This window comes from Condylura cristata, unplaced genomic scaffold (genome assembly GCF_000260355.1).
Source record: "Condylura cristata isolate star-nosed mole 26May11 unplaced genomic scaffold, ConCri1.0 scaffold00028, whole genome shotgun sequence".
In the NCBI taxonomy this organism is placed as follows: domain Eukaryota; kingdom Metazoa; phylum Chordata; class Mammalia; order Eulipotyphla; family Talpidae; genus Condylura; species Condylura cristata.
In genome coordinates this window covers 27,016,219-27,025,788 of record NW_004567129.1, presented here as the reverse complement: position 1 = coordinate 27,025,788, position 9,570 = coordinate 27,016,219, and the positions used below count along the sequence as shown (strand labels likewise).

General features: G+C 37.5%; 1 long non-coding RNA gene across 1 annotated transcript; it reads left to right on the top strand.

Moving 5' to 3' along the window:
- The first annotated feature begins 5,051 nt into the window (after nt 1-5,051).
- LOC105854178 lies at nt 5,052-8,842 on the top strand. Its single transcript, XR_001145879.1, has 3 exons — nt 5,052-5,162; nt 6,587-6,637; nt 8,760-8,842. It is a non-coding gene; the product is annotated as an uncharacterized LOC105854178 (long non-coding RNA).
- Nucleotides 8,843-9,570: the final 728 nt, after the last annotated feature.

Genomic DNA, 9,570 nt, shown 5'->3' with positions numbered 1-9,570 from the left:
TATATATATATATATATATTTCTTTTTGTCCCCCAACCTGTGTGTCTTTTATATCTTTTGCTTGCCTTATTTTGCTGGCTATAATTTCCAGTGTTTTGTTTAATAACAGTGGTGAGAGCAGTATCTTCATCTTATTTCTGATCTTAGGAGGAAACATTCAATCTTTTACCACTTAAGTATGTTACCAGGTTTTATGTATCAATAGACACACTTTTCTAAATCAAAATTTATCCTCTAGTCCTAACATGTGGAGAGTTTGTGTTTTTAATTATAAATGTATTCTGGATTTTGCCAAATGCATTTTTTGCAGCAATTGGTATGATCATGTTTTTCTTCTTTAACCTGTTGATATGGTTGATTACATTGACTGGCTTTTAAATATCAACTAGTCTTGTATACTTGTAGTAAATTACACTCAGTCCTGTTATGAATTGCCTTGTTAGAGCTGACAGTAGCTAACATTTGTTTTAAGGGTTTTTGCGCTTAAATTTATGAGACTGTTCTGTCATTTTCTTCATTTTTTAGTCTAGTCTGTCTCATTTTGATATTAGTGTAATACTATCCTCAGAATGAACTGTAAAGTATTCTTTTTTCCTGGAATTTAATTTAGTTAGATTTTCACTTCAAATTTTCTGACCTCCCACCCTCTCATACAATTTCTGAAACAGATTTTGTGAGGCTAGCAGCATAGCCATAGTATCAAAATTAATGAACAGATAATAGGTAACAGCTATAAATAACAGATACAAATACACAAAATAAAATATAAATAACATTTGCCACACAAAGGATTACCTCTTATCCAGAATATATAAAATTGAATTATTTGTAGATTAAGCACAATTCTTGAGCTTAGGAATTATTATTTCTGTAAGAGATGATTATAGGGCCCTCCCTGGTGGCACAGCAGGTTAAAGCACAGCACTAAGAAGCTAAAGCCACTTCCGCATGAGTTTGACCCCCACCCCAGAGGTGACCCACATGGTGCGGCAGACCTCTGCTCCCCTCAGCAGTGTACTTTGTCCATCTGCCTGTTCTGCTCCCTACCCTGTCCTTGGTGAATCCTCTCACCACCCCTGCACCGCTGGCCTACACCTCAGCTCTGTATGCATAAATAATAAATCTTAAAAAAAAAGAGATGATTATAGTGGAAAAATGACTTGAGACGGTCGCCAGTTGTTATCATTCATTTTGGTTTCAAACTATTATGGTTTACAGACTTCTTTGTTACCCAAATGAAGAAATACTTTCATATCATTGTCTAATATACTATCTAAAATTTAATTTAGTATTATTGCCTAGAGAAGTTCATTGGAAACACATTTAGTTAAATGCTTAACAGCCATGTTGCAAAATTAGTATTTTATGACAAAGGCACCAAAACAGAATCAAGTTCTGGCATATAAAAATAAATATAAACCTTTTTTTTCTTTTATTAAATAATTTAAATTTCATTAAATAATTTCAGGGTTTTTTCCCATCATGAATATTGTTAAGCATTTGATGCTTTGCTCTTCTTACAAGATGGGAATTTCCAAATAGGGTTTTTTTTATTGACATTAACAGCCAAAGTGAAATTAAAATAACATTAGTAATAACACTTGATTTTTAGTTGTTCAAGCTATCAATGTTAATACCCCAGTAGTTCTATAGATACTTAAATTATGATTTGATCTATTCATTTGCCTTTTACTTGAATTACAATTTCAATGGCTCTGATAATAATGTTCTGAAAGTTTTCTAGCCAGGACATACTCTCTTAATATTACTACCTGTCTTACTATTTAACACATTTTAAACTATCAACATTCAAACTTTAAATATACTCTGTGTATATATGTATGTGTGATTTGCAAATTAGAAGTTCAAACTGGAGACATTACACACCAGAAACTAGAGAATCAACATTGCAACAGAGTCACTCAGGCTTCCACTGTTTTCCAGTCTGCTTTATTTAAGTTTTGTAATTCAGTACATCATGAATAAAGCTCACTGCTCATTAGACTGCATGATTGCTGTATATGGAAAATGTTTTTTACTATGTGTAAATGTACTATGTGCTATTTAAAATTATTCATTTCTAATTCCTTTATGGAGGACTGTATTTGTGTGTTAATGGCTGGATTTCAAAGATAATATATTAATCTAAAATTTACCACAGTATATTTCAAGAAATACCAGAACACAGATGATATTTGGGGGAGAAAACCCTCTGTGGTCAGATCTGTAAATTACTGCATGTTTCACATTATTTCTAGAAACAATAAGTTAATTTTATCAGGGCTACACTAAATATTACAGTAAAGCAGTATTTTTTTTCTTTAACCATCATGTACCAAATTTACTTGACCCTGACTCCTTTCTTATGAAACATGTTAGTATCTTTTGCAAATGAAGTACTTATGTAAAATCTGCTCCAACTAAAAAGAATAACCCCAGTGGTGAAAATTCTAAGCATAATAGCTGGTGACCCACTAAGTTTAGGGGAAAGCAAAGTACTTTCTCTGTAAACCAATCATATTCTTTTTCTAAATATAGGACCTTTTTTTGTACTAAAGGACAATTCCTCTAGCTAGCAATCTTCTTTCACAATCTTTCCTTATTTCCTCCCCTCACCAACATGCATACACTTTAGTTCAATCTGCGATGTCTTTAAAAAGCCAAGTTCCTGGAATTTGAAAGGCATGGTAGTGAAGTAAATGTCCTTCTAACATTTATTTATTCCATAAGTCAAGTTCAAAATTGGAGATTTTCTTTTAAGGTAATATGTGCAACAGAATAAAGACAGTCCATCCATTTCTTTGTTCTCTACTTAACAGTTTTTTTACTGTCCTTATAAGAAATGTTGGAAATTAAATTTAAATGATTATGTACGCATTCTTTTCTGGACTAAATTGCTCTTTTGAAATTACATTGCCCATCTCCCCAAAACCAAAAATTATAGTAAATATACATTAACAGGGGAAAAAAATTCCTGATTTCCTAAGCTAACATGTTGAAAGCTTAGAGAGTAGCTTTCCATAGGTTTATGTGTAAGTGAACACATTTGTAGGTGGTATTTGTTTGAGGTTATTTATGTATTTAAACAGGATCACTGTATGGACATCAGTCTGCAACTTTTCCTGTCATACACCGTGGGCATCGCCCCAGGTACATGTAGACCTAATATCCACTTTAGTGTTAGTAGCTGCAGTTGATCATGTATGTATAAATACCACATGTCCAAGTTTTTTTCCTTAGTTGATGAACATGTTCGTTCCAATTCTTTGCTATTTCAAACAGCTGTCAATAAATATCTGTATACACAAATAATTGCACATGTGTTTTCATTTCTGTAAGATTTTCATCAGAGTATGTGTATTTTTTCTCGTAAAAGTTATTATTCCTAGGATAGCAGCAAGTTCAGTCTCCTGGCAGTGTGCTGAGCTGTACATTTCCCCCACAAGCTAACAACACCTGCTGTTCTTTGTCAGCATCTGACATCATAAAATGTCATAGCTTTTTGAACTGTTCTAAACACAGGAAGACTTGACCATCTGAATTTTCTGCAAATTAGCCTTCGCCCTATTTCTATTTTAATATTTTCTCTTTCATTAATTTTTAGAAGTATTTATGTATTTTTGGCTATTTGTATTTTGGGTTACAAAAATATCAGTGTGTTATGTTTGTAATACATTATTTGTCTTAAGTTTTATGTTTACTTTTAAAGAGTCAAATATACCTGTATCAAATATTTCCTCTTCCTCACTTTCCCCAATATTATTCTAATATTTATGTATTTTGAAGTCTTTGTTAGCTAAAAATGCCTCTCAGCATTTGAAGGATTTCCAACACCAAAGAAAAGCTAAAGTACAGGTACACCTGTTAAGGGGAAGGATGTCCTAAACGAACTCTGCAGAATTTTGTGGACTCCACCCCCTACTCCAGCTTTCTATTTCCGAGTAGCTTACAAATTTGTGATTATTTATTTTAAAAGAGCAGGGTAGCGAGTTCTCCAAGTAAGTGAAGACAAATTTTCGCTAACCAGCAAACTGGATAGTCTTAGACTGCTTTCTCTGAGCCGAGACGTCCTCATTCCAAACTGGGGAGAAAGCTTTGACCTACACTTCAGGAAACGTGACTAATGTTGACTCTGCTAAAATTCATTCTTCTAGGGATAGTTATTAGTCGATGGACATTACCTAATCATGTCTCCCTAGTATTAAAAAAGAGTGGATGCCTACTTTGGGCGACTGTGGCTGAGGAAACGTTACCCAAGACTAGCTTTGAAACAATCTTTCCTGAAAAACCCCACAAAACCAAAAGAATTTTTCATCTTATCCCATAACACATAGGTTGATCGAACAGAAAAAATCAAGTCTGAACGCATGCCGGATAAACAACCTTCCCCAAAACAAATCATTAAATTAGTGCTCATGAATGAAAGAAAAACTTGACCGTCATTTTTTTCACCATCATACACAGGCTCATTTGCTACTCGATCTGTTACACGCAGAGGAGACGAGCAAATCGCCACCACCGCACTAAACACACCCCAACAGTAGCGGTCCCACGCTCTGACAGTCCCACATAATTCTAAAATGCCAGCAGCAGCAAGAATCAGACACCTGCAGAAATACAACCGTACCCATCGCCACTGAGGGGCGCCCAGTCCGCCGGACACCTCGCGAGCTCCCACATACACCTTCCCAGTCCCCAAAGGGCAGCCCTGGCCAGGCGCGCAGAGGTTCCCAAGCCAGTTCCAGGCTCCGGCTGGCCCGCCGCGGCTCCGCTCTACTCCAGCACCCGACCACCGCCCGGTCCCACCAGCCGGGGACCCCTGAGGGCGCTAGCGCGACTCCACCGGATCTCACCTCAGCCTCCAGCCCACGCGGCGCCCGACGCCTGCGCACTGATCCCTTTCGGGCGCTCCCAGAAACCCCCAGGGCAGGGCGGAGCGGGCGGGTGGAGGCTACCGCCCCGCGCTGGACTACATTTCCCAGAAGCCCCGCGCGGCTGAAGCGACTCCGTTTCCGCCTGTTCACGACTTGCTTTCCTCGCGTGGAGAAAGGGCTGTGTCTTTCGGAGGATCGTGGCCCGGGTCCGGCGGAGCGCGCGAACCCGAAATCAGCTTTGAATCGCGGACGCCAGAGCCTGGATCCTGAAGTACACCACCGGTGGAGGTGAGGGTGTCGGGAATGCCAGGGGACAACTGTCGCTGGGACTGCTTGTGGGGCCGGTGGTCCAGCTGTTTTGTGCGATCGCCTGCCCGGTAGTGGTGAGTGCATGGCCGAATGGGCGTGTGCGGGAGTGGTTTTGTGTCAGCATTGGTGTGAGTGTGAGTTGCTGGTGACTGCGGATGTGATAATACTGATCTGGCAGTGTGTTTGTGTCTGATGCTTACCCAACTGGAATGTGCTTGTGAGACAGTGTGATTGTGTTTACTGAGTGCACTATTGAGGTTGTCTGTTACTGAAGTGTGGCAGTGCTTTTGGGACAGGGTGTTTGAATGTGCTTGTGAACGTGAGGTCGTGTATGTGACTGATATTTTATGTATTACTGGGATTCGCCTGTGACTTTGAGGTGTCATAATAGTGTTGCCTTGACCGGGTGTTCGTGACTGCTCGTTTCCGTGACATAGTACTTGCTGGGTTTTCCTGACTCTGATTGGGTGAGTGTGTACACAGGGAGGGGGATTGTGTGTGCTCTTTCCATAACTGGGGAGAGAGTAAAAGGGATTTTTTTTTTTGGCATATACCTGGCAAGAGTCCTTGGGTATGTAAGCTTGAATGACGGAGTTGGGTGTGATTAGCTTTTGGTAAGACCCAGTGGTCTGATAATGTAACCTTGTTATCATGTGTCACTTTTTGTGGTCATTTGTATATTTTATAGCTTGTGATCTTAGGGGAGTTTAATGGGATTGAGAAAAAGTTGCATTTTGGTATCACTGGGCTTCATTCTGGAGCTGAGACTGTCTGAGGGTCATGAATCCTGTGTGGCTTTGTTCTGTGACAGCAAAAAAAATAATCATCCTGTGTGGCTTTGTTCTCTGACAGCCTGATTGCCCATTTCTGTATCCATCTTTCATTCATTCTGGGATTGTAGTTTTAGATTTCCTGCTGCTTCGCTTCCCAGTGTTCTCTGACCTTATAACCTTAACAGTATTGGACACTGAGAAATGACAGAAAGTTGAAAGTTGGGTCTCTGAAGCCACAGACCTAGTTTTAAGATAAGAGTTTTAGATAGTCTTCTAGCACCTTCAAGATAGGCTACTTAGAAAAGTAATGGGTGTCAGGAGGGATTACTTCTTGGGAGAATGATTATAATAAGCGCCAGCCACATACTTGAAAATCTGTGGCACACTACTGTGTAACTGTTTCCAGTGGATAGTTTTGGATCCAGAAATAAATTCTAGCCCAAGGCCACTGTAAACTTGGCCTTCATTTTAATACAGAAAGTGCTGAATTGTTTTCTCTCCTAGTCTCCTGACTTCCCTTTAATTAAATAATGGGTTGGTTGGGAGGAGGGAGAGGATGTGATATAATTTAGAGTGTACCCTAAGAAGGACCTAGTACCTCACGATTCCGTTTTTCCCCCCTGAGAGTAGAGCCCAGAGGAAGAAAGAATGGCTGTTACATATTCAAAAGCAAAGTCCAAGGTGAGTAAATGTTGCCTCTCTGTTTACTGTTATTTTAGGACATAGGAATCATTTTTCTATTTGAGATTTTCTAACCAAGCCTTCTCCAAATGATGGAGCGTTAAGTCACTTTTCTAGACATAGGGAGCAAGAAACTTAATTGTGATAGATTCTTCCCAATAGTGGTTAAATTGAGAAAGAATCAATTTGAGATTCAAGAATTTGAAAAGGAAAGCTCTATTGTGTTATTCCTGACATAGTAGCATTGTTTTTTTAACTTTTTTGGTTAATTTTCAAACATACACAGAATAGTCAAACATATGTAAATATCTATTTATGACTAAACATGTTTTATCTATACCTCCATCAGTTCTCTCCCCTCCTCGTAAATATAGAATATCTAGAAGTTCTAGATACATAATTCCATCCACAAATATTTTAACATTTGTTTCTAAAAGCTAAGAACTTTTTATTTAAAAGTACATAATCATAATATCACCAACTGCTAAAAGAAAAAAAAACCATAATACTTAATGTCATGAAATAATCAGTGGGTAAATATCCAAATTTCCCCTTTTGTCCATACATTTTTTTTTATAGTGTGTTAAAAACAGGATCCACCTGCTTAATTTAGTGGAAGAGTATAGTACATTCCTTGAATCTTTCTTTCTCTTTTCTTATAGTTTATTTGTTCCAGAAACAGCTTTTCAAAACATAAAGTTATCCATATTTGGGATTTTGTCAACTGCTCATATGTGATGTCATTTAACAGGGTTCTCAACTCCTGTATTTCTTATAAACTGTTAGTCAATTCTAGAGACTTGATTGCTTAAATTTTTTTGTTTTTTTACTTGTTTTATATGAATCCCATATAGATAATGAGGTGTACATCTCTAACTGGTGCATGATACTTGATTGTTTTCCTTTATGTGTTATTAGCAGCCATTGAGCATTTTACTTGGAATCCATCATCTTATCAGAAGTTACAAAATTATATTCTAATTCTGTCATTTCTTTTGCATTTATTAGCTGGAGCACTTCTGTAAAAGAAAGCCATCTCACCATCAGTGTGTTAGTACTCTGAAGTATATAGCTTATCCTCCCCCACCAAAAAAAAATAGATGGGTGCTTTTGAATGTTAAAATAATTGGGCTGAAAATGAAGGCTTCTGGCTTTTGAAGGACTGAAACTCTGGATCTACAGCAAGGTTCGACAGCTTCTCTGGACAAGACTAGATCACATGTAGACCTGATAGGGTCTATGGTCTCTATACGTATAGCCATTTCACTCTTCCACTGTAGTTTAAAAGTAGCCAAAACCAATTACAAATGAGAATGTGTCCCAGTAGAACTTGATTTACAGAAATAGTTGCTGGGCAATACTTCACCAACGTCTGATCTAGGTGTATTTAAGGACGTAACGAAGAATTATTCTGTGACCTATAAAATGAGGAAGGAAGCACTTTTTACATGATTTTTTTTCAAATTGTTGAATTTATTTTATTATTATGTATGACTGCATCACTTTACCATTAGCTAAATTTTTCAAGAATGCTACCATAGTTTGAATGAAAAAATAATTGTATTTTGTGCTTTGAGGAATTTACTGAGTTTTTTTTTTTAAACCATCTATAAAATAATAGCACTGATGGTATTAGGAACACATACATATAGCTACACACATCTATCTATAACTTTCATTCCAAACTTTCAGATAAAATATGTCAGTTCTATTTAGTTGAATATTGTTATCTTAGAAATCTAAACTTGTAACTAGTTACTATAAGCGTAAGTGTTTAATTATCTGTGCTTTCTAATGTAGTTGTGTATGATCATTAATAATCAATCTGTAGACTTACAACACTTGGTCATCTATTTTTTTGGCAAACTGAACATAAATGTGACATTATCAATCAGTTTCATTTCAGAAATAGAGAAGTGTCATAAGTACAAATTTTTTGTATATAAAGAGCATTGGGTTTGACCAAGGTAAGAACTACTATCATCCCTGCTTAATTTGGTGCATAATTTGGGGCTGGCAGTAAGAGACAGGAAAAGGAAAGCAACAGATAATAATTCTGACTTAATCGTTTCAGAGCCTTGCAAAAAAACATGGTGTCTTGGTTCTGTTTTCTCTTCCCCAGCTCTGCCTTTTCCAGATTCTGTGTTTGTCTCAGATAACAATCCAGAAGAGGATCACTCATTTCTTACAGCTCTGAGAACCATGGATTGGGTAAATGGTGTTCCCTGTGCCCACTTTAAATAGTCACATTTTCATCGAGCATGTACATATTTGCATTCCTTAGCCCTCTGAGCTCTTCCTAACTAACCCCACGGTGGAATGTGCTATCCAGTTTGTTCCATTCTTATACACCATCAGTCTTTCCTGAGTATGTTTTTCAGATCTAACCTGTATTCACATGCTAATTAAAAATCCATCGAGCCCTCTGACTGATCTAACAAAAGCAGACGCCCTAATTATGTAACACAGAAGTATGACAGAAAGTGCCGTGAGAAAACTCTGAACTTCTTTTTAGACCTAAGTTTCCCTTTTGGACAATATCAATGTTGGTTTTGATTAAGTCTGAATCCAGACTAACAAAGCAAATGCCAAGCACACACACCAGACTTCCCCAAGTTCATGTTTTGTGAGCTTTGCAGTTTAAGAAGATGATCAGGACTGAACACATCAGGGTTCTCCTCAGGATTCCTCACTGACAACTACCAATAGTAGGGATCATGTCAAGATTCAACATTATGTGGTAATGTTAAATATGTACTTTAGATTATCTTTTCCACCTTTCTGTTGCTTAGAGCAAGGAAAAGGTATATTTATAAATGATGAATAGTAACAAGAATGATTACTAGTAGCACGAAGATTATCACTCTCATACACAAGTTGCTGAGAAGGGGGCTCTTTGGTGGTGCAGGGGTTAAAGTATTAGTGCTTACAAG